This window comes from Numida meleagris, chromosome Z (assembly GCF_002078875.1).
Source record: "Numida meleagris isolate 19003 breed g44 Domestic line chromosome Z, NumMel1.0, whole genome shotgun sequence".
Lineage (NCBI taxonomy): Eukaryota > Metazoa > Chordata > Aves > Galliformes > Numididae > Numida > Numida meleagris.
In genome coordinates, this window is record NC_034438.1 from 64,310,469 (window position 1) to 64,332,731 (window position 22,263).

Sequence of the window (22,263 nt, forward strand, 5' to 3'; positions counted from 1 at the left end):
TATCAGGTAAGATACAACAAGAGGATTTTCTTACTTTGCAAGATAAATTATATCCCATTCACAAATATATATATATATAACCAGAGCCAGAATGCGTGAGTATCATGAGATTTCATAGAAGCTCTGATCGGCTCAAACATGTATTGAACTGACACAGTGCTACTTTTCAGTTCTTCATATGAATTATCAGCTATGCTCTTTAAGCAGTCTAACAATCACTTCAGTATCAGAGGTACAAAATATAATTGTCTGAAATATCAAAATCTCTGCAAGCATGGAAATTCTGCTTCTTGATCAGATCTCATTTTGCTGCTTTATCATTCAGAAGACATTACACTGTTACACCTGCCACTCTCGCAGCTTGGAAATCTGAATTTAAATTTTGCTAACAGTAAGGTATCATCAGAAGGCAATGATAGCATGCAATACCTTTTTAAATTGATAAGAATTTTTCTCCAAAAGCTACTGTCTGATTGTTCTGAATGACTAAAAATATTTGCAGGAAATACTACAGAACAGTTTGATTTGTGGTTTTAGTTTGGGGTTTTTTATTGGTGTGGGATTTTTCCTTTTTTGCTGTTGTTGTTTTGTTTTGTTTTTGTGAGTATGACAAGTGATTGACAAGATAACTGCTCACTATTTTTCATTGTCTTATGCAGAGTAATATTTCTAAATATTGAAAATATAGGCATATTCTGGGTCCAACACAGGATGAATATTATTTTGCTTCATTAATTGTAAGTACTGATATACACAACACATTTTGAAAAATGGAATGTGAATCTCACACTTGAATTGCTTATTCAAGGTTAGTATAGAAGAAAAAACAAGATTCCTATTAAGTATTTATCTGAGACACAATAGATGCTGCACAGTCTTCACAAGTAATCTTGGATGGAGACATACTGATATAATTCTATTGATCAGAGGACTGGAAAGGACTTTATGATACCATCCAGTCAAGTGTAGATATCCCAGTCACTCCAGACGGATGGCTGAGAGATTTGTAATGATGGTATACCTTTCATTTAGTAGGTCATCACATCTTACAATAAAGGCTTTTTTTTTCCTAAAGTGTACCTTAAATTTTTAACATTGGCAGTCAGCAGAGATTTCCCCAGTCTCCCAAAACTTTTAGTAAATTGTTGATAGGAGTCCAGCTATTATGTCTTCTAACTCTGCACTCTGGAGTAAATCCCATTGAGCCCCATGGACCCATGAGCTGATACAACTTGTCCCTTACAAATTTGGTGACCAGAAGTGGAAAGTCACAACTCCCCCATCATGGTCCTCCATTTCTATGGAGGAACTTCTCAAGCAAATTTTAAAATTTAATTTAAAATTTGTTATCTGGTGTTAAGCAAGGCTGTCTAATGCAATTTCAAATACAGGAAAATCTGTTGTTCATCCTTGACTGGAACTGTGATGGTTTTCTGGCTGCCAGAAACTGTGTCCAACTGTGTCCTTGCCATCTTTGTACAGTACCTCTAACTTTCAGAGTTACCTGAAACCTTACACAAAGGCTATCAAAGTTATTTGCCCTTAGTAGCAAAAGCTGCCATTGATGTCAATGAGTTTTTAAACAAATGGTGTTGCCCAGGTTTGTCACAGCCAGAACTTTAATTTAGAACTGGTCCATTGTATATCTCAAAGGATGTTCTAGATCTTGCTCTGTGCAGAAGAGATTCACACATCACTTTAAACAGGGTTAGAGGGATTAAATTGTATTGTGGTAGGGTACATTCTTCACAGGTCTCTTGACAACCAGCAACATTGAGAAAAAAAGAAACTTTCAAAAACTTTAGATAAGTGGAGCATTGTCTTAAGCTTTACAAAGGCAAAAGTCTCAGAGAACCTGGGCCACAAAAAACATCCATAAAATCAGAAACACATGTTCTTAATATGCATCTGCTTCTGTCACTGTTGAGATTCTTCAGAGTTCATCTATGTTACTTCATGAGTTCCGAGATGAGGTTACAGTCACTACTCAACCAGTTTATTTGGTGGCCTGCCTGCTGCTTTGAATGTGGAGTTAGTTTTTGGGTATGCCAATGATAAGAACTTGTTAAAGTCTGATCTCATTCAGAAATAGAAGCAGAAATGAGAAAAAGTTCCTCAGCACAAATAAAACCCATTCCTAACAAAACACAGTACGTTGTTTTCATGGCTGGAATTTGCCTTTGAAATATTTATTTGTGTGTGACCAAACTACCTGGTAGACCTGTACAGATGAAAGCAAAAGAAAACATGCAACATTTCAGTTGCTTTCTGTATTATATTATTCTCCTTCTTGTTAAATTAAAAGTTCAAGCCCAGTCACTTCCTAGGGCATTTACTGACTCATGGCTATCCAGTGCTAGTGATTGTTAATCTTAACACAGCATGCGTAGATCCCTAATGAGCACTTACATCAACACAAAACCAGTTAAGCAGCTAATAAATTATGGAAGCATGAAGACCGCCATCTAATAATTGGGGCAGTGAAAATGCTACAGACATTTGTGAAGGATGGCCCAGCCTCCTGAGCTATTAGGCCCAAGGCCTTGTAAAGTAGCTATGTGGTGCATCAAATGAGACAAGACCATGCTTTATGGAGTTCCTTTTAGAAGGTCCCCAATTAAGGAAAACTCTGCTATGCCAGCTAGCGTTGTTATATTGTGTATAAATATGTTTAAAATCCACTTAGTTTGCTAGATAAATAATACTTGATAGATTCGATCCAAAACTAAAATGAAAAGTTTCTCTGATGCTTACAAAGGGTGGAAAATACACATATCCAACACGCAATTACAAAACAAGATACAAATTCCTAATAGTCATGCAAGGGTTGCTCAACCTTTGAGAAGCTGCTTATTTGTATTTCAACAGGTATTTGCATTTCGGTAGCTATAGGCCTGAAAACCTGATTCATAACCATGGAGAATGATGTATACAGAAGAGAGTTTTTGACAAAGGTGGAACCAACCAGCTTTCACTTTGGTCATGGCTTCTGTAGAGAAGGGTATGAACCCTACACTGTTATTTGAAGTACTCTGGGAGATGCAAAGATGTGTAATTAATATAAGCCACATGCTTCACATGAGGCATACACTTATCACCCAGTCTTACAAAGCACCCTTGCCAGGACTAAGAAAAAGTCCTCAAAATATTTCCAAATGGAGGAATATGGGAAGCGTAGAACCTTCCCACAGTTCAAGCCCTCTCAGCTGAACTGTGAAAGTTAACTTTGTACCACCAGAACTGTTAGAGGACATTCCTTGTTATTTATGCAAGCGGCTGGGAACACAAACACTCAATGATTTGGGGGCCACAATCTCAGTAAGCATAGTGGCAGTTCAATAAAGAAACAATATGAAGTGCCCTCAGAGCAAATAGGATGTTTGAAGGCAGTAAATAGGTATCATTCTGATTTCATATCAAAATATAAGGCGAGATTATTGTACCATTACCTACCTCCCTTCTCATGAAAAGATTGATATTTGTGAGAAAATATTTTCCAATACTTCAATAGAAGGTAATTAGCAATTTAATATCCTTTCCAGTCATAAGAAAAGGAAAGGTAGATGAGTTATTGAGTAATAAATTGTGAAGGAATATTGGGTTGGATGGTTACACTAATTTATCTAAGGAAAGGAATGATAATAGAACCATTAAGGAAGATATGGGAAACTGGACAGAGAAGAGGTTATTAAGTTATATAACACAATAATTTTGAATAAAACACATACCTTTTTTAGTGTACTTCTTTTTTTACTTAACACTATGGTCCTCCAGTAGTTGAGGGAAAGCCACACACTTACTCTATGAAGTGGCATCGGATCATCAGAAGCACCAAAGTGAATGGAATGCAGTCTGTTTCAGGAATGTTACTTGCCCTTTCAAGAGCTGGGGAGATCCAGGCCCACTATCTTACAGTATGCCATCCAAGGAAATGTTTGATGCGATCAGACTTGTTAGGTAAAAACTTCCTTCAGATGAGTGATTTGCAACTAGTTGGTTGTTCCAAAACAAAGAACTCATATGGAAACTCCTCTAGAGTAAAGCAGAAGTTTCTTTAGTTTCCTTAAGTTCAGAGACAAACCTCAAAACAAGCAAATAAGAAGGGTCTTGCTATAGGCCAGAATAGTCTGCAGTAGGGGTCCTGGGGCACCTTAAGGCTTTTAGCCTGCATGCCTGAAATACCTGTTCAGGAAAGATCATTTCCAGCCACTATGAGACGATACTGATGGATAATGATGGTTGTCTCCAGTGAAGGATGGGATCTTCACAACACCGGGAAGATTGCTCTAAGAAACCAGAATCAGCTTAAATCAGGAAAGGAATCTCTGCAAAGCAAAATAAATTTATAAGAAACTGAACTTTTGGGTTTTGAGGAGAAATAATACATAGTTTCTCAATATCATGCATAGTTTTTCTATTCCTTCTGGTCACCTGATATGGCCTGGTTCACATTCTTATTGCTAACAGGTGTGGGCTGCTGTTCCACAGATAATTTAGTACGCGATAACTATCAGACTCAGCTTCCGAATGGTAAAAATTCGGAATTGTAGAATCATAGGCTGGTTTGCATGGGAAGGGACCAGTACTGATCATCTACTTCCAGTCTCTCTGCCATGGGCAGAGACAGCTTCCACTAGGTCAGCTTGCTTAAAGTTTAATCCAGCCTGACCTTGAACACTGCGCAGGACAACCTCACTGGGCAGTCTGTTCCATTATCTAGCCGCTATCACAGTAAAGAGTTTCTTATATCTAATCTAAATCTATTAACTTTCAGTTTAAAGCAGTTATTCCTTCAACAATTATTTCCCTTTAAATGAAACTGATAGATACATAAATTAATGTTTTCCGCTCTAAGGAAAGAATTTAACACATATGACTTTTTTTTTTTTTTTTTTTTTTTTGCTTAGGAGATGAGGAATCTAGGGTTTGGACGCTCTTCTCTCAAGAGTTTAGCACAGTTAAGTATACAGACTGTAGCTAGATGCTGTTACAAAATAAATTCATTATCTTTCTTAAATTAGGATGCCCCATACGTGGTAACATTCAAGGCTGGGTGGGATGGGGCTTTGAGCAACCAGTTCTAGAGGGGGGTTGGAACTAGATGATCTTAAGGGTCCCTTCCAATCCAAACCATTCTATGATTCTATGATTTGAAGTACACTTCTTCTGCATTATAATTTGAGCTTCAAGCTTCCATTTCCCTAGAATATTTCCTGCTCTGCATAAAGTAAGCTGGCCAAATAAAAACAATTTTTCAGACCACGTAAACTGAAGAATGTTGAAAAATTTACTGAGTAAATTATATGACAATTTGACTGTACATTTTAAGTTGGAATAACCAAATGTCATCCCCTCATGGTAAGACACCATATTAAAAACAAATTTGTCTTAATATTAGCAAAGATCTGTAATGCAGAATTGATGGCAAACGAGCACATAAAGAGAATGTTGCCATTAAATGCTTCATAAATGCCTTAGCAATAATTAACATTAGCATGCTGTCCCTATTACTATGCCCAGGAAGTTCACGTTATGTTTTCTTACTTGCAAAGGCAGAATGTTAACAATCTGCACAACCATCCCTATAATGAGAGAACAGAAAAGAATAACATCAGGAAGGTTAATTAAATACTGCTGCTGAAGCAAAGTAGTCCAGACTTCAGCTACCTTCAGACCTACTGAAATGTTTGGACTTTATTTTCTGCAGTATAGAGTCCAGCTACCACAGGGCAGGCACACCAGAGTGAAACGCCCATCTCATAGCAACTTCCCTTCCATCCTGTGAGTCCTGCACTGAGCCAGCACACAAGAGACTGCTCTTGCACCCCGCCCTGTCCACTGGCAGCTGCACTCCACTGCACTCTGCTTTCACATGGCGTTCACTGCTACCTTTTTTGGGGAGGGGCTTCTCAGGGTCCTTGTTGGTCTCTTGTTGGGGCTTGGGGTGATGGGACCTTTGCTCTTTGCTGAAGAAACTGTCTCCACTGTCCATCCACCTATAAGAGTGGCGTGTGGTGGCTGGCTAGAGTATCTCTTCTTCTGTAGCTGTGCCTACCATCCTCAGGACAATGGGGCTCAGCATGCTGTTGATCAGAGCATTTGGGAAGTGGAGAGTCATGTCTCGTGAAGCTGTGAGTGTGCGTGGGAGAGTGCACCCTGAAGGTGCTTCATGCTAGGAGACCTTGCAGCGGCCCATGTGCCATGTGCAGTCATGGTCTTCCTTTGCAGATGGCTATGGAACAAAACAGGCTCATCAGGGATCACCTTGGGAATGCAAGGGGCTCTGTAATATCTCATGAAGCAAAGCAGTTGCTTGTCCTTGGGGCGTGGGGCAGTCAGCTTGCCCTCTGCAGCCATGTTGCAAGTGCACAGAGCTCCTTCAACATGGCACAGAGGGAGCTGGGTGTAATGACATCTCCAGGGGCCTCTTGCCCCAGCCAAGGCATGACTCTCATAACAAGGGAAAGGCTGTGAGTCCCACAGGCAGCTGGGGCCATGTGTGTGGTGCTGTGCATCTGTGTGGGTGGCACCAGCACCGGGGAAGGAAGAGGCAGCAGCATCCCAGCCAGCGCATGCGAGGGCTGTGTGTGTGGGTGCCCCTTGGCCATCAGCTTTGGAGCTGCTAAGTGCCAGGGCCCAGTGCTGCTTGCCTTCCCCCCAGCTGGTGGGCACTCTCAGTGCAGATGGTCGTGGACATGAGGGCCCCTGGGCAAAACACAGAACAGGGTCTATCCTGGGTGGCACATCCCCAGACTACAGGCCCAAGAGAAGCACTGTGGCATTTCTGTCCCTCCTTCCCCAGCCCAGAGACAAAGGTCTTTCTTCTTGGTTCCTACAGGAATGGAGAGAAGACGAGGCTCTTGGAGCGCTGTGGGAAGGCCCAGGGCCTGCAAGGCAGCTTCCAGCTGCAGCAGCCATTGCCATCACGGCCTACACCAAAACGCTGTGTCAGGCGCCAGCGACAGCACCCAGGCACACTCAAGCAGAATCTCCCACAGCTGCACACTGCCACCTTTGCAGCGGGAGAGCTGTCAGCAGGAAGGGCCAAATATTGGACCTGATCTACTGTCATGGTTTTATGATTTTTGGTTATCGGTATTCCACATCATAACATCAAGTAATGCACTGGGAGTTAAAGAGTTAATGCTCCAGTTCTGTGGATTGTGCATAGCTCGAGGTACATGTCCCAGAAGAGAAGAAGAACTACATTTCGCAGAGGACCATTCACCGTTCTGTTTCCATTTTCTGTTCAGAGGGAAAGATAAAAACTGTACACAGATCACGAGACGCCCCTTTTTGATCTTCCATCTTGTCCCGGCATCATCCCTCTCCCTAGCCATCTCACCACCAGCATTAGAGTAAGGCCTCCAGCTTTTTGGACACTCTCATTTTATTTGATTAATTACCTTCAATTTCAATTGCATTGTATTATACTATATTGTGTTATCTTGCATTCCGATAACTTTTTTTGTAAATTAGCTTTCCTTCTCAGATTGTTGCCACTGTTTTGTTTTAGGCCCATCTCCTTTCCCTTTTTCCCCTTTCCCTTTTCCTGGGGTGTGGGTCCGTGGGTCCCTCCACCCCATTAGTCATGGAATGGGGCCAAACCAGCCCATAAACCACTGACATCTACTTAGCACACAAACATTTAGCCAGATAGTACCTCCCAGTGGAATATCACGACCACCAAAGACCCCTTGCAAGAACCTCATATTACGACAGTGCATGTGTAATATTAGATTTTAATATGTATAGCAATTCTTGGAGTAGGTGGGCACTTTGTGAAAATTGCATGGATATTTGTATATCTTGCACGTATATAGTTTGTGTGCTTTAGCTCCTGGGTATGCACATGAGGTGGTGAGAACCCCCATGCATCCAGTGCCATAATGGCCCATTCTCCTGCTTTTCATGGTCTTCATGGAGATTCCTCTGGAGGCTTTTCCACCCTCAAGTCGTCACTTAATAGCTTAAACAAGAAATCTACTTTTCTACTAGGACAATAGAGTTTAGAAGTAAATTATTTACTGTGAGGGTGTTGAGACACTGGAACAGGTTGCCTAGCGTGGTTATGGATGTCCCCATCCTGAAGGTGTTCAAGGCCAGGCTGGATGGGGCTTGGAGCAACCTGGTCTAGAGGGAGGTTCCCTGCCTATTACAGGAGGGTTGGAACTAGATCTTAAAGGTCCCTTCCAGCCCGAACCATTCTGTGATTCTATGATTCTATGACAGTGCACAAATTGTCTTGTTTTCCTTCTGTTCCCTCTGAGTTGCAGGTATCATTGACAAAAGCTGAGGTTTTACCAGGTGGTTATAAATGTTGTAGACAGAGTAGTCTTTTTCCACCATCCCTCATTCCCATCCAATGAGGCTTTTGGATTTGCTTCTCTGTATGCCTCCAAACAAAACTTTGAAGATATGATCAGAGTTGTGTGTTTGGTCACAGAACTTCTTTAGTGGGAAATTGCAAAGATCACTCAAAGTGAAGCAGCATGTCTGGTGCCCTTCGAGGAACTGCACTTTTATAGATAAACATGCTTCACTGAAGACACTCATTATTTAGGTCCTTCGTTGTCTCTGAAGAATTGTCCATTAGTCTTCTTGGTAAAATGTTATTCATTCTAGAAAAGAGAGAGAACTTTTTTTTTTTTTTTAAAGTGAAAGTATTTCTTTAAAAATGAAATATAGAAGAACATCATCATTTTCAGGAATTAAAGAGCACTAGTAATAGTGTGTGCAACTAATCTAGACACATCTGGCAACTGGGCTTACTGTTGCTTCCAAATTCTTAATATACTACTCCCTCAGACTTTCACAAAATTAGACCATAGGTCTGTACCAAGCTACACAAATGCTCTGCTGCTACAGCAACACTACTAGCATTCAGCCTGTGTGGAATTCAGACTTTAAAACATAATCATGAAAGAGTGGAAAGTGAAAAATATCTCCTCCTCAGAACTCTCAGCCCAGCTCTAAGTGCAATGTCAGCAGAAATACTGTGAAATGGCCAAATGGAGTAACCAGAGCATAAAGTAACAAGGAAGAAGGAAAATGCTGGGTTAAAAAAAAAAAGGAAAGGGAGGAAGCAACAGAAAAAGTCATGCTTTGTATGTCATCAGTGGTGGGATTGGGTGCACCCTCAGCAAGTTTGCAGAAGACACCAGGTGTGTGGTGTAGTCAACACACCCAAAGGATAGGATCCCATCAATAAGTATATCTACCATAAGTAGAAGCATCATCCTGAAATGAAGATGGTGGTTATAACTTAGACTTCCTGGTAGTCACTCCCTAGCAAGTGCTTGGAGAGTTTGAAGATCACACTGAGTTGATTAAAAGAGTTGGTATGAGCTCAGCAGCCAAATTAGAAGGCTAAATCTAGGTCAGATGGAAAGATGAAGACAGATGTACTGACTATTTGATTCATCTACCAATTATTTGGGAACTAATATGCTCCCTGTTACAAAGACAAAACGTTCTCTCTTGAATCTTTAACAGAGCTGACTTCTACATTTTTTTCACCTCTTCACATAGGAAATGACATTCTGCTCGGCAGTTTGCATGCAGCAAGACAAAACAAGTGAAAGAAATCCAAGAAATCTAATCTGAAATAAATTGATTGGTCTTGTCCAAAGTGTGTGTACATGATTCACCCCTGCCCCACAAAGTGTGAATATTGTTAATTAGAATATGTCATTTAGCTTCACATCAGCATCCTGGTACTACTTATGCCAAATTATGGTGCTTCCAGGCTGACCTTCATTTGGCTTAATTTTCAAGAACCTCACATAAACACCTACTCCAAAGAAAAGCATTTTATTTGACCACAGACGCCTCTCTTTATTACCTTCCCTCTCCTCTCTCCTCACCACTCTCATCTATTCTCCTCTCCAATTTGTTTTCTGGTGCACTCATCCTCATCCAGCACATATCCCTCTGTTGCCCGCTGACTTCAATCTGCATTTGGCTGTCTCAGGTGGATGATCCCCCAGCATGTGCCCTAACGATAGCTTTTTGCTTCAGCTCATTCTGTTTCCAAAGCCAGTTCACTTACATTTAATTTACCTTGCAGTTATTTGTAGCAACACCTTAACTCCTGCATGCCCTTGTCCATGTCCTTACATGTTCCTTGCCTGGTGGATTTGCTTGTTTACTGCATTTTTTAGTCCTTGCTGATATACTCTTAGCTAATTATATTTCTCCTCCTCAAAGGAATCTTCACTTGTTTGCTCCAATAATAAGTTCCCTCTCGTTACTGAATTATCTTGATGTGATTTACATATTTCCCTAATTCTGTTCTCTTTGTCTAAAGAAAAATTTCTAGTTGCTAAGCAATGCTTGATTCAATATTAAAAGCTCAGAGCAATTCAGATTTACAATTTTAGTCAGTGATAGCTAGTGTGTATAATTTAAAAAGGTGCTTCTACTTCTGGTAATAGGCAGTGAGAGGGTATCCAGCTTTATTGACACTTCATTCCTTACGAAATGTAATTTAATCCAGGTACTGACTGAGTTAGCACCAGTGTAATATTACAGAATACAGCGAGTTTACTCCTTACGAAATGTAATTTAATCCAGGTACTGACTGAGTTAGCACCAGTGTAATATTACAGAATGGAGAGAGTTTACCTGATAGAAAAATTAGCACATAATCTAATCATGGTTATTCTAGATTATTTCCCCACAGTGGTTCTTACTATAATATTTAAAGATGTATGTATGTGCAATGCCGACTGGAAAAAAAAAAAAAACTGCTGGAACCAAGCAACAAGCCACTTTTTGTCTAAAAAGAATAAATGGCATGAAGTGACATTCCTGGTCTGAAATCAGGAGCAAGACTTGTAGGTTTCTGTCCTGTACCTGAGCTGCTGTTTACATCTGCCCCAATACACCATTAGCTGTAAACTCCAAACTAACTGGACCCTACCATTACAATGAAATGAAGAAAAAAAAGCAGGCTCTCTGCTTAAGTACCCTCTGACTTTTCCCTCCACTCTGACATAGTGAGGTCCCTCCACTCTCTTCTCCTGTGCTTTTATCTCTAACCACTGTGGAGATACTTCTCAAAAGCTTGTTGGATCAACAGATGAATGATGTGAACCAATCTGGTCTTATTTTGACTCTTGTCATGTGCCAACAGTATGAATCAGAGAATATAAAGCAAATAGCAGGAATTTCTCCCTTCTGATTAGAAACCTACAGTCACTCAGGGACCAGCAAGTGTTGCTATCAGAAAAGGACAAGCAAGCATCAGTCTCTTTCAGGAAAACTGACTTAAATTCACCCTATCCACATGCTCTGGAAGGGAGTCCACTGCCTGCAGGACTTAGCAAGAAATTTGGAGTTTATTATTTATAGTAAACTACTTAGACCAGCCCAAGCCCCAGGAGACTGACGCTGCCGACGGTTCTGTTTCCCTGGCCTGCTGCAGGCAGCGCGCTCGGTGCGCGCTCAGATCGAAGAGAGACGGCTCCACGTGCTGATGGCCTCCAAGCGCAAGGAGGTCAAAGCCGAAATCCAGAGCCAGTGCAGGGAGTGCACACGGCGGCAGAGCGCGGAGAGAAGCCAGGTACAGTGTGCATTGACAGCCCTCAGGGACAGGCCATTTACCCCCGCTCCTCGGGAGGGGAGCAGCTGTCCAGAGCTCCTGGACACGGCAGCGTTGCTGGGGCCACCTGGCCAGGAAGCAGCCACTGTCTGTCCACTGCCCCGCCCGCCGCCATGCGAGAGGAGCTGCTGCAAAGAGCACAGGGCAAAGGCAGAATAGGCAATCTGTTTAATGTGTAATGGTACCAACAGGTTGCTTGGAACAGCATTTGAATATGGGACCTGCAGTCATGGGGATCATACACTGGTGACCCACAGTCATCAGCCTTGGTTCCTAACAGCTGGGGAAAGGCAACTTCTTTTCCATTGCCACTATGTTGTTGAGAAGATTTAATGATGCTCCTTATCCAGTGGCTGTGTGGCAGATGCTGGTTGACTGCACAGAAGAAGCTGGTGAAGTAGCATGTACCAAGCAGCCCTCAATCCCTCTGTACAGTTCCTGAGAGTCTCTGAGCATCTTTGGATAGTCAGATATTCTGACTGAATACAGTTAACCTCTCAACAGTTTTCTCCTTTGATAAGTAACTCAGTGGCCTACACCATCAAAAGCTGATGTCATTATATGGTTTCTTGTCAAAGCTAACAAAATAGAAATGCAGAACAGCTGGGAAAACTGGCCAACAGGTTGCAGTGCTCATGAAGAATCTTAACTTAAAAGGCCTTCAACATCTGCCCTTTGGTAGCTCTTGAATATCTCTGTGTATCATTCCTGAAAATAAGGGATGCTGAACATTTTCTCAATGTATTTCCTAGTTGTCCCCTTAAGATTGTTGTTTCTCATAAAAGCAGTAAACTTGAGCAAGTAATTACTTATTCCCAAGGCAGTACTTCATATCCTTTTACAAGTCTATGTCCTTTCATACCCAGTGCATGGGTTTAAAAATGGTCTGTCACATTACTCCACAAATATACTTCAGAATGAGGAGAGACTAGAGTCAGACAAATTACAGAATTATAGAATCAAAGAATATCCCCACTTGGGAGGAACCCCCAAGATCCATCAAGTCCAACCCCTGGCTCCACACAAGCACCACTCAAACCCAAACCCTGTGTCTGAGAGCAGTGCCCAGATGCTCCCTGAGCTCCAGCAGCTCAAGGCTGTGCCCACTGCTATGGGGAGCTGTTCCATGCCCACCGCTCTCTGGGGCAGAGGCCTTCTCTAACTCCCCGACCCTCCCCTGATGCAGCTCCACGCCATTCCCTCGGGCCCTGTCTCTGTCACCAAAGAGCAGAGCTCAGCGTTGCCCTCCACTTCCTGTGAGGGGCTGCAGCCACTATGCAGCTCCTCTGCTCCGGGCTGAGCAAACCCATACACCTTCCTCTCCAGATCCTTCTCCATATTTGTAGCCCTCCTTTGGACATTCTATAGAATTCTGTGATTCTATGATTCTCTAATAGTTTGATGTCCTTCTCACACTGTGGCACCCAACCCGTGCAGCGCAGAGCACAGCGGGACAACCTCACTTGGCAGCAGAGCTGGACCCAATGCACCCCATGGCACAGTTGGCCCTTTTGCTTCCAGAACCCCCAGATCCTTTTCCCTGGGACTGCTCTCCAGCCTCCCGTTCCTCAGTCTGTACATTATAGCCAGGGCTAGCCCATCCTAGGTGCTGAGTCTGGCATTTGCTCCTGTTAAATTTCATTCTGTTTGTGATTTCCCAAACCTCTACTTTGTCAAGATCTTTTTGCAGCACCTCTCTACAATCAAAAGATTCAACAGCCCCTCTTTATTTAATGTCCCCTGCAAACTTACTTAGCATACGCTTGAGTCTGTATTCAGATCATTTATAAAAAAATAAAGAGAACTGCCCCCAAATAGAGCCTTAGGGAATCCCACTAGTGACTGGTTTCCAGCCTGATGTATCCCAATTTACTGCAGCCCTATAAGACCAACCTATCAGCCAGTTGTTCCTTATGTATTTGTCTAGCTGTATGCTGTGTTTCATCCAGCAGGATACTGTGAGAGACATTACCAACAGCTTTGCTGAAAAAAGATTACATAAACTGCCTTCTCTTGGTCAACTAGGTGGGTAACCTTTTCAAAAAAAGGAAATTGAGTTATTTAAATGTGACTTTCCCCTTGTAAACCTGTGTTGTCAATGACCATTGCCGTTCAGATGTTTTTCAGTAATCTTCTCCATAACTTTGCCAGGCACTGTAGTGAGACTGACAGGCTGTAATTATAAGGGTCTTTTTCTTACCCTTCTTCAAAACTGGAACAGCTTCCAGTCACCAAGGACTTCTCCAGATTCCCGTGACCATGGAAAAGCATTTGAGAAGTCGTGCAATCACGAGTCAGCTCTTTCAGAACCCTGTTTCATTTAAAAAAAAAAAAAAAGTAAATAAATATTGTAGTACTGGATATCTCCTTAATTTGAACAGTACATTATCTGATGATGATGATGGTGATGATTAAGTAATACATGTTGTAAGAGTTATGGAATAGCAGATGGCAAAAAAAGTTGTGATTTTTTTTCAGAATAAAATTTTGAATTAACACCAAAGGAGCCCTCAAATATTTTATTCCATTGAATATTGAATTTATTTTAATTTAACTTGAAGACATTTAATTTTATTCAAAGCCATTACATGTAATTCAATATCAGTCTCAATTAGAATGAAAAAAGCAGATTTCTGAAGAATGGAAGAGATGCTGTTGGAGATGCTTTGTTTCTGGGTGCAAGTGTTATTTTTCTCTACAGTTTCTCCTCAAGACTTCTACTAAGAATTTGCATCAGTTTTAGTATTATTCATGTAAGTTGTTCAATTTTCTTCCTAGAATTATGGGTACTGTACTCCCTGCCCATAGGCAAAGGGATTAAGGGATTTCTGTCTTGCTCTGTGTCAGTTAAAAAGCAATCAGAGTACAGAGATTGCAGTATATAGGACAGCGTTTATATATATACATTAAAAATAAAGAACTGCAATGGTATCTGTTTGCTGGGTCAAATCTGTGTAACCAGGAATCAGCACCAGAATAGGCACACACAGGAGAAAGATCTCACTTAAGAGGCAATGGGAAAAGAAGGGAGAGCTGTACATGCCTATGCATTTGTGAACGATCCTTTAGTGACACAAGGTATGCAGTTTACCTGCTGCACTCTGCCTGCTCACTTTAGCACTGCACTTTATCCCCCCCGTGATGTCTCCCCAAAGCCCTGCTGAGCACTGAGATCTCCCCCAGCGTCCAGCCCCACATCCACTGCAGGCTCCTGACTGCCCATGGGTCAGCCATCCAAGGTCTGTGCTTCCAATCTCCTGGAAATCCTCCTGCCCTTTAGCCCTGCCAGCTGGGAAGGTCCTGCTCTGCACTGCAGCACGGGGTGGGAGCAGAATTTAAATGTGTGTCGTGATTTCATTATTTAAAACTCAAGAAAACCATCGTTTGGAGCACAGGGAAGAACAGGGGTTACAAAAAGCTCACAGCTATGCTAGTGCTTAGCAGGAGATGTGAACTGTTCACCTAGAGCCCAACAGGCATCCCAGACTTGCAATTTCTGTAGCACCCTGAAGATAAGTGCTAAACTGGCTCTAAGATGAAAGGAAATACGAGAGCATAAAAAGGGCTCTAGATTCTACCACATACGGTCCTGAAAAGACTTCCAGAGTTTGGTAAATATTATTTTGCTCAGCTGGCAACACAATCCACTACTGTTTTCTTGTAGTAAAAGCAGTAGTAGTTATAGCAGCAGCAGCAGCTAGTATAGTAATGAAATAAAATGAAAACATAAAATAAATACCATAATAATAATAATAAATTTCAGTTAGCAAAAAAGAGTAAATGGATCTTTGATAAAGAGCTGAGAAATCTTTCTCTCAGGAAAAAAAAGGTCATTTTTGAAACTATATGCTGCAAGCAAGACTCTTTAGGGGGAATAAAAAGAAGTGTTTTATAGGAGGAAGCATAGGAGAGTGAGATAATACAAGAGGTTCCTCTTCCAGACAGTTCATCCTAAGAGCAGCACATTCAGTGGGATGGCATCTGGTCCACTCAGGGAGGAAATTCAGTGGCAAGAGCAAAACACTGGATGTGTTATCTAATCTACCAGTTGTTGTCCTGATCAATGTGGTCCTTTATATCGTTCTTGCCTCAGTTGGTTCTGAATTCTGTCTACTCATTGAGTCTACTTTTCTTTCAATTTTCTTCTAAATTTCAGACTTAGATATAAGAAATAACATAATGCTTCTGACAACTGCTTTTTGCCAAATTTCATATGTTTTGTTGAAGATAACTACTGAATCTTTCATTTAAACATTATTGACACAGGTTCAGATAATTAATTTATCTCTTATTGGCCTTACAAACTGTAAAATCAGCTCTTGAAGATGAAATCAATAACAAACCACAGTGTGTTATCAATCTTCATTTCTCTCACATTTTGAATGTAAAGAACAGTTCTCCAGATATTTTGCTAATGCAGTTCTCTGCTTTAACCTATACTTAATAAATACAGCAAATTTTACTGTGATCTGGAAAGAAGATGGAAATAATATCTGACATAACTTAAATTATGCAAGACCTCAGCAGGTCTTAAGGGCTGAGGCTGAACAGTCATAATCAGTGATAGAATTCAAACGGAAACACCAGGATCTCAGCAGAAGCAGTCTCAGGTTCCAGAAGCAGCTGCAGAAGGGCAGAGGCTTCCAGAGGGCACGAGTGAGCGAGGCCGCTTTCACCAAAGTGATTAGGATCTGTTATGGAAAAGGTCTGAAAGATTCTTGAGCAAATCTATGATTTCCAGAAGAAGCAACTAAAAGCCATGCCAAACGTCTGTAACATTACAAAATGAAGGAATGGAATCCCTTTATAAGAGGGTAGGTCCTACAGGGGAAAGTTACGAACTGCAGGAAAATGTTTTTAGCTGTGGTCAGAAGAGTTATGCACGCTGCCTGGTTCTGTTCAAGAGGACTTTGCCAAACCAATCCATACTTCTTTCTGTGTTCAACTGACGGAAAGCTGGAAGTATTTCTTCCAGCTCCTTTTTCCCCCATTCTGAAGAAATAGTGTTACAAAAATAGTTAAAAATACAAAATTTGCATTTTCTGACCAACAACCACAGCAAAACCACTTCTGCTCGGCTCCAGTCTTCTCCCTTTTCCTTTTGCCTGCAGTAATTCTTTCAGCTCACCATTCAGTTGGGCCAGAGGAGAAGTAAACATCAGTGCTAAACAGATGTTTCTCAGTAAATGCATGCCTTGTTTTTATATCTGGAAATTAATGTACAAGGGAAAGTTAGTATAAAATCTGTTCTCAAAAAATAGAGGTAGATAGACAGATAGAAAAGCAGTAATTCCGTATGTCTTGAAAAATGTTACAAACAGATTTAATACCATTTTATGTCAACCCAAAGAAGCCTGTTCAGTAGAAACAGAAATAAACTGCATCTCCCAAGATGGAGACCCATTGTCTGTATATAAAAGGGAAGAACATAAAAATCTAACAGTAACAGTGTTATCTAATCTAACAGTGGCAGTTCCCCCCAGCCTTGTAGTATCTGTACCCTAACAGAAATGGACTGACTGCTGTTGGCAATCAGCATGCTGAAAGTTCTGGATACAAACATACAGAGACACCAGAAGGCTCATGCCCTGCCTATAGTAGCAGGAGATACACAGTCTGCCCTCCAGGCTTTCACATTAGTATCTCTGTATTTTGTCAGAAATTTTTATATAATCTAAGGGAGGGAAAGTAGGTCAAACTGTGCTGGGGAGGAAATACCTGTAAGCAATACCAACCAAAAAGGTCTGACCCAGCTCTGTCTAGGATTGTCAGATTCATTTTCTCTACTCCCTGAAAGCAAACTGTAATCCAACAGGTTGCACTGCAGGATGTCTGTGGGGCGCTCCCTAGGAAAACTGCTGACATCCAGTTTATCTGAAATATTACCAGTTTTCATGCTGGTGGTATCCTTCTCCATATATATAAATTATGTAGAACAGTATTACAGGAAAAAACACCAAATGAATGTGTCTTGCTTCTTTCCTCTGGTGTTGTTCTAGCTCTGGTTAATGAGATGTTACCATGCTCTTTGTTAAGCAGTAAATGACTCCTTATCTTCTGTGTCACATACAATCTCACACATAGCATAAGTTCTCTCTTAGTGTGCAGTTGTTCTTACATGTGTACACCTACAAAATAGAAACAGGTGCTGTGCTTTCAGCTGTGGATGTTCCTTGTGGCACAAACACGAAGAAGTCGGTCAAGTCAAAGAGCAATCTGCCAGCACATTTACTTGTAGAGTAAAAAGCTACAAAAGCTGCAGTCTACAGCAGGAAGTGAATGAAGTGTGCATTCAAAAGGCTGCAGTCAAACACATGTTAAAATAATATGCAGAATTGTGGATGTATTTACTAGACATAGGCACTGATTTCTGCATGCAAGCTAAATACCTCCATCAGAAAGAAGGGATACAGGTTGCTTCCCTCAGAGAAATGACTATAATGATCAACTCTCAATACATAATGGTTTCCCCCACTGCAGATGATTCAGTTCCCAGTTACTTGGAGACACCTGTAGGAATTCATGGGCATTCATTTCCAGAAGAAACATTTGAACACCTAAACCTGTGTATTCAGTATATTGTCTCTACCATTAAATTTTAAGGCTAAAAACCATCAGTAAATAAGTCAAGTCTAACGTATTCTGCAAGAGGAAATTTTAAATTATGTTTTATTTATCACATGCACAGCATTTCTAAATTGGTCTGTATCCTCCAGCAAGATATTGATTGAGAAATAGAAGGGAATTATAGTATCTACTCTCCAATAACACTTACTCGCACTAAGCTGCAGCTTAACCTTAACAAGGACATCATATCAGCTTTCTGGCCTATTCAGTCACTCTGTCTACCTCACTCAGCTCTGGCAGAGAGATTCAGACTGGCAGCTTTTCTGAGAGCAAGATGCCAGGCAGCTCAGATACTGAAGCGCACGGACAGTTTGAGGCAACTCATGCATACTTGGACTTCCTTCCAGATATTTCACATCCCTATCAGGCTAAGTCACTTTGTAATTGCTAGTTCTGCTAGGATCAATTAGCCTGACAGCGAGACTACCAGAGGCCTGTGCTCCAGCCAGGAGGAAGGCAGGATATGCACACAGAGCATACCAACACACCACATACAGATATAAGCATGGCCCGTCAAACAGATTAACACAGACACACTCAGCATTCACACAGACATCCTGCTCCTCCCTCTGGATGACCAGGATCAAGGCCCAGGGGTGGGAAAGATACCTGTGTACGGATGTACAGCACGCACCCCTCCATCAGCTGGGCTCAGGCCCTGAGTAGGCCCAGTAGCTGCCCCTGGATCCCAGTCTCTCCAATGGCATGCATGCATCATGGCATGTGAGCTCCTGAGGCCAAAATGCCACACCAAAATGCTTTTCCTTTGCATCCTGTAATGTGTCCAAACCCTGTAGGCTGCAGCCTCCTCCCCCAAAAGGTTCTTAGGAGTTAACTTCTCTGTTGGGTTTCAAGCCCAGACTCTAGGGGTTAGGTTCCCCTAAGCCAGCCCAGGGAGGGGTCTGGACGGGATGTTTCCTCCTCTGAGACCATGACTGGGTTCCCAACTGCCACTGGGCCACTGTGCCACCTGGGTATGTGGAAATGGGCCTGTGATGGGATGGGGGCAGCCAAGCCTGGGTAGTATTTGGATCATTTATCTCATCCCTGTTCTCTCTTTGAGCAACTCTTTGGTTGTGTATGTGAGCTTTTATCTGTCAGGCTCACTTGAAGCCGGAGTGTTAAACAACCTGAAGCCTCATGAAAAAAGGGAAAACAGGTCCTTTTTTTTCCTGTTATGAATGTCAAAGTCTTTATAATTGAAGAAGGAATTTAAAATAAAAATATCACGTAACACTAAGCATAGTTGTTCTGCACATTTGCTTTGTTGCTGTAAATTTTACAGTACTTGATGCAGGAGGGATTTTGCACTGTAATTCTCCCAAACTGGGGGAAAAAATGAAAAGGCCAATCAAAGGAAAATGTTACAATTGTAACAGCAAGTTGCATCTATTGTTTTCAGTTGTGGGAAACTGAATACAACATAGAAAAGAATGAATGTTAAAAAAAAGACTTGGCGATATACTTTAGAAATAGAGTAATTTTGAAATAACAGAGTTCAAAACATAGGAAAAAAGCGCTAAGAAATAAGAAATGCCTAGGTTAAAATGTTGCATATTGCAATATACTAAGAGCTATTACTCAAGATGTTATATAAAATTGAAATTGTTAAAATTACCGTTATTTACATTTATTGAAAATATTTCCACAGATACTTTCTAAACTAACTTTAAACCCTTGTTCTTCCTTGTAAATAATCTCTCTTTCTCTACTTCTCTCTCTCTCTTTTTCTAACATAAGACCAACACATTGAGGAATAAAGAAATTTGAATAATATTATGGAAAACACCAAACCTTCTGACATTTACGAAAGAAATGTAGAAAACGGTAAAACTATTTTCCATTTACTTTGGCAGGCTTTGGATAGATTCACAGATAAAATTACTGCAGTGGATTTGGAACAAATACTAGGACAGACAAACAGTTATTTCCAACTGTTTTCTGGAAAGAGAAAAGAAAAATGAAAACAAAACATACAGGTTTAAGATGAGAATAAAGATCAGATAATCATTGGTGAATTAATATCCTCTCTTTCAGAGAACCTGAGTAAACTAAATTGTATTCATGCAGTGCTGAGTCTCTGCTGATGAACTGTGTTGGCATACAAAAATATCTACTACAGAGCCTTGTAAGAAGCATAAAAATTATAGGGTTTCATTGTTATTTACAAGGGAATTATGATTTCACGCTACACCTGACTGCAGAACAAAAAGACCTTTATTAAAAAAAAAAAAAAAAATTCTGGATAGGACTTTGTCCTAAATATGGACTAAATAATCCTCTCTCCGCAGACAGTCCTCATCCCTGGTCAATTCTTTGCATTCCCAGGAGAGCTAAATGAGAATTAGCTATGTTGTTCACAAAATGCATTGCCTCCTGTCTTCCCTCCCAAAACTGCTAGGAGTTAGTTGGTTTGAATCAGATAAAAAAAATTTCCATGAGTTTGATGTGTATCAAATTGTGCTTGGGAGACAGCATGGTCTCCTTTGTCACTAGTGTGACTACTGTATCGTAACTTTCATCATCCTAGACATAAACTCTAGGTCTGTGCCAATGTTTATCAGTATCCTGGGAATATGCAACAAAGGTCTGAAAACCCCATATTGCAGAGGTGCATTGTAAATATCTCAGCCTAGATATTCAAGGCTAGAACACAACGAAATGGGAATGAGGTTTAAAAACCACTGCAGAAAAAAAAAATCGCAGTATCACAGAATCTCAAATAGAGATTCACAGCAGAGAAAAAAAATAAAGAGGAGGAGAGAATACAATTTCTGTTGAGCTAAAGACAGGTATCACAACACTGGATGGGAGACTCAGGATGGGAGAAAATATTACTGCCCGTAATACTTCTCAAGTTTTTGAAGCACGTAGATCAACAGATACATCCTCTAATATATGAAGTAGCAGAATTTTGAAGTTATAATGTTCTTATACATACGTGTATTATTGTTATATACATTATTCGGAGTTATGGGTTTCAAACAGGTTCCAAACAGATAGCTGAATACTAGGAACATGATGACTAGGTTTTTCCCTTTGTGAGCACTAAAACCAGTTTTCAATGGTTTGGCAACAGAGCTCACCATATACTGCCACCAGAACTTGCTGTACTCTCACAAGCAACCAAACAACAGTACACTAGCAAGGTTGGAAGTTACTGGTCTGAAACTTGAAATTAGCTTTTGATCTTATTGTCACGGTATTATATAAGGGTCTGCATCCGTGACAAGGGGGACAGGCCCAAAAGAAAAAAAAAAAAAAAAACAAGGAAAGGAAAAAAAAAAAAATTGCCGGCAAGTAGGGGCCAGCCCCCGGGAGGTCCGGCGGCTAAAGCGACAGAGAAGCCGCGGAGCCGCAACCTGGGAAAACAAAGGGAAGAGGGGAAAGTAGGGGACTCGTATGCGGATCTAACACAAAAACAGCAGCACCAATCTGAGGAGGAACAACTAATTTTACTAAATATATCAAAATGAGGCTAACAGAATTATAATAGAGGGTTTACAGGCTGAAAATCTTACACCGTAAACTGCAGGAGGACCACGTGCTTTCTCCGCCAGGCAGGAAGGAACAGACCCCGCATCTCCCACGCGGTTTCACCCCCTCCCCTCCAACGCAAAGACCCCTGGGGCGTGCACCTCCTCCCCTCCCCCTCAGAGGGCCACACCAAAAAAGGTAGTTTGCAGTAACCAGGGGATTAACTCTTTAACTGCCCGTACCTTACATGATGTAATGATGTGGAATACCGACAACAAAAATCACAAAACCATAACACTTATTTTATGTAATTCACAACACATTGCTCTTGTCTGTTTGCTTGTTTGTTTGTTTCCTGAAAACACTAGAATGTGCTGATGTGTGGCATGCAATGGGTATTTGAAGGTCAGTCTTCAACTTTTATCCCCCCAAAAATTCCCCAGCCCAAGATGTGTTAGACACAATGATTATCGCACTCAGCACTAGGTTGGCTTTGGGTGGGTGGGACACACTACTGACTCACTATATTTATGTTCTGGCCATGGAAGGAATCA

General features: G+C 41.2%; 1 long non-coding RNA gene across 2 annotated transcripts; it reads right to left on the reverse strand.

Moving 5' to 3' along the window:
- LOC110390213 lies at positions 8,202-21,792 on the reverse strand. 2 transcript variants are annotated; one of them, XR_002433636.1, is made up of 3 exons: positions 21,754-21,792; positions 13,806-13,916; positions 8,202-8,621 (listed from the first exon to the last, which is right to left on the reverse strand). It is a non-coding gene; the product is annotated as an uncharacterized LOC110390213 (long non-coding RNA). The 2 variants fall into 2 exon arrangements; XR_002433637.1 differs by lacking the exon at positions 21,754-21,792 and adding an exon at positions 16,734-16,810.